A 3,520-nucleotide genomic window follows, 5' to 3' on the forward strand; every position below is an offset into this window, starting at 1 on the left:
CCAAGCTCCTTGAGGACAGAGGCTGGCTTCTGTTTGTTCTTGAGTCAATGGGACACCTTGCACCAGTGTCTAAAGTGGAATGTGTGTCCAATTTGTTAAATTGATTATATTTCGCCTATCAGAACTGACCAGCTGTTTTGCAGAATTGATTGCACTCACTCATTATTCCAACATTTCATACAAGTAGCTTCAACTCACAGATATATCTCACCTGCAATGTATTAAGAAGCTTGGGGGGGGGGGAAGCAGAGGTCACAAGTTTATTCACTAGAAATCTTTTGCAAACTGAATAATGTCCTTAAAAAGGAATAGGAAGAAAAAATGGTATGAACAAAACAAAGGAGGCATTATGGAGATGCTTGTTTTATAAAGTTAATGAAGATGTTTACTTTTCCTAACACATGAAATACTGTGCAGCAAATAGATTCTGTTTGAAATGGAAATGGTCAATTGATTGGTAATGGAGATATATACAAAATGTTTACATTGAAAGTTATAAAATGCAATGATAGACAATGGTAAAAAGTGTTGTAAGCTTAGTGATAGACTTGTTTTAGGTATAATTTGGCTTGAGAATATACGTTTCACACTGTTGGGATTGTGTCTGGTGTGTAGCGGTCTTCACCGGGCTTTCAGTACATGTTTGTATTACATGCAAGTTACAAGGGCTTCAAGGCCCTGCTACAGGATTTCCCCTCCGCCAATAGTTCTCATGACTGTGTATGTAAATCAGTCATTCTCATTGCCATTGCCATTGCCATCTTCTTAACATGACTTCAGAACGAATCTTCCTTGAAGTCTTTCTCCATTACCACTGGCTGTTTTTGCCCCTCTTCTGGCCTAATAAATTAGTTTTTGGACCAATTTAATTTGTTGTCTATTTCAGATAGATTAAAAAAAGACGATTGACATCAGACAGCACATCAGCCAAGGTTAAAAATGCAATTTCTGGTTCATTAAACACAACAGAGGAGGTCAATCTTTAATAATTGTATAATCTACTAAGCTATGTTCTCAGAAGACTTCTGGTAGACTTGCTTGTGCCAAAATGTGCACATTTGAGAAAATATGACCTCATTATGCTTTTAAAATACACACACACACACACACACACACACACACACACACAAATCAATTTGAGATTTACTTTAAGAGATCCACTGAGAAATAATAATAATTTTGGTCTAATTAAGGCATGAATTAATTTTCTTCTTTTTACTGGCATTAGCAGGAGTGCCTAGAATTGAAGATGGAGGCCAATCTGGCCTGTAGGTTTATAAAAGATGTATTTATTTCATGGTTTTGATGATTATGAGAGCAAGCAACACATTCCAAGTCCTGCTTATAGGAATGGGCTTTCACAGAAAATTATATGGATAAAGTGTCTCTCCAAAATACAGTACTGCTTCCCATTCTTTCCCAATTGAGTTTTCTCTGATTACTAAGGCAAGTCACATCTTATGATAAACAGTGGGGGCCATTATCCATAGAAGGGGAGAAGTAAGGCTGTTTGTCCTCAGTTATTTATTTATTTATTTTTTGGGCAGAGCTAGCTGAGGTTTTATTTTGAAAACACACACACACACACACACACACACACACACACACACACAGAGCAATTGAATTGTTTTGTAGCTGGAGGCATGGGCAAGGGGGTTCCCCAGGCAGTAAACTCCCCTGCCAGTGGGCTGAGGGCTAGGGCTGAGCCTCAGGTGGGTCTCCTGTTCCCTGTGCTCCCCTGCACAGCGGCCTCCCTCCAAGGCTCTGGGGCAGCCGCAGGAGGGGTAGGCTGGAGGGGCTGCTGCAGCTGTTCACTTGGGCAGGATATCAGAGGATTCCGACACCAGCTTCCCATCGCGGGTCTCGATCTTCTTCACAACCATGACCCTGGTGGAACTGGTTTGGCTGAAGGAGCTGGAGCCTGCAACAGAGCCAAAACTGGAGCCCAGGCCATAGCTGAGGCTGGGAGTTGTGAGGTCCCCCTAGGCCGAGCTCAGCCCACCTGCATAGCTGCTGGTGGTCTTCCTGTGGATACTCATGTTCTGCATCCCAGACTCCAGCTGGTTCTCCTCGCCCTGCAGCAGGTTTCTGTAGGTGGCAATCTCGATGTCCAGGGCCAGCTTGATGTTCATCAGCTTCTGGTACTCGCACAGCTGCCGCTCCAAGTCCTGCTTGGCTTGCTGCAGGGTACCCTCTAGCTCGGACACCTTGGTGTTGGCATCTTTAATGGCCAGCTCCCCGGCTGTTCAGCAACTGTGATGGCGGCCTCCAGGGAAGCCCTCTGGCCTTTGAGGCTCTCAATCTCAGCCTAGAGCTGGCTGATGTTCTGGTTCATCTCGGAGATCTCAGTCTTTGTGCACTGCAGGTCATCCCCGTGCTTCCCAGCCAGCGTCTGCAGCTCCTCATACTTGATCTGGTACATGCTCTCAGCCTCAGCCCTGCTTCACTTGGTGACCTCCTCGTACTGCACCTTGACCTCAGCGATGATGCTGTCCATGTCCAGGAAGCGGCTGTTGTCCATGGACAGGACCACAGACGTGTCCCAGATCTGGGACAGCAGCTTCCGGATCTCCTCTTCATACAGCTGCCTGAGGAAGTTGATCTCATCAGTCAGCCCTTCCAGGGGAGACTCCAGCTCTAACTTGTTCACATAAGCTTCATCCACATCCTTCTTGATAAGGACAAATTCATTCTCCATCTCTATATGCTTATTGTTCTCATCCTTGTACTTGTTCTTGAAGTCCTCCACCAGCCCCTGCATGATGCCAGGCTCTGCCTCCAGCTTCAGCTTCTCCTGATCCAGAGTCTCCAGCTGCCGCCTAAGGTTGTTGATGTAGCTCTGGAACATGTTGTCCATGTTGCTCCAAGCCATCTTCTGCTGCTGCAGGAGGCTCCACTTGGTCTCCAGCATCTTGTTCTGCTGCTCCAGGAACTGTACCTTGTCGATGAAGGAGGCAAACTTGTTGCTGAGGGTCTTGATCTGCTCCTTCTCCTATGTGCGCACTGCCTGGATGTTGGGGTCCACCTTCAGGTTAAGGGGGCTCAGCAGGCTCTGGTTGACTGTGACAGTGGTGATGTCTCCCATGCTGCTGGCCCCACCATAACTTCCACCCAGGCCACACTGGAAGCTGCTGCTGCCCACTTGGGAGAAGCTCGAGGAGCTGATGAGGGCACTGGGCCCACTCTTGTAGGAGTGGCTGCTGAAGGCCCCTGGCAGAGAGGTGACACCTTGTAGGACTTCTGGGTCACCCTGATGGACATGGTGGAGGCAGGAGTGGAGGCAGGTGGGCTGAACCAGGCAGAGATTCCAGAAGGGGCGGATAAGCTGCTTCTTGGTCTAGTTATTTCTTTTAGTATTCTTAACTTCCCTCCTGGTTCCTAACATGCTGGGATACACAGCCTGGGCTGGTGAGCATTTAAAGTTCCTTATCTGGATTAGGGTGCTAAAAATATGTGTCTACTCCAATGTCCAGTGATTATACATCAGAAATATGGTGAACAGCAATATTAATTTAGTTGG

General features: G+C 46.6%; 1 pseudogene; it reads right to left on the reverse strand.

The window, feature by feature from the left end:
* Positions 1–1,811: 1,811 nt before the first annotated feature.
* LOC126959612 (keratin, type II cytoskeletal 8-like) lies at positions 1,812–3,276 on the reverse strand (annotated as a pseudogene).
* Between the last annotated feature and the right edge of the window lie 244 nt (positions 3,277–3,520).

The sequence above is a fragment of the Macaca thibetana genome, chromosome 7, assembly GCF_024542745.1.
Source record: "Macaca thibetana thibetana isolate TM-01 chromosome 7, ASM2454274v1, whole genome shotgun sequence".
NCBI lineage: Eukaryota > Metazoa > Chordata > Mammalia > Primates > Cercopithecidae > Macaca > Macaca thibetana.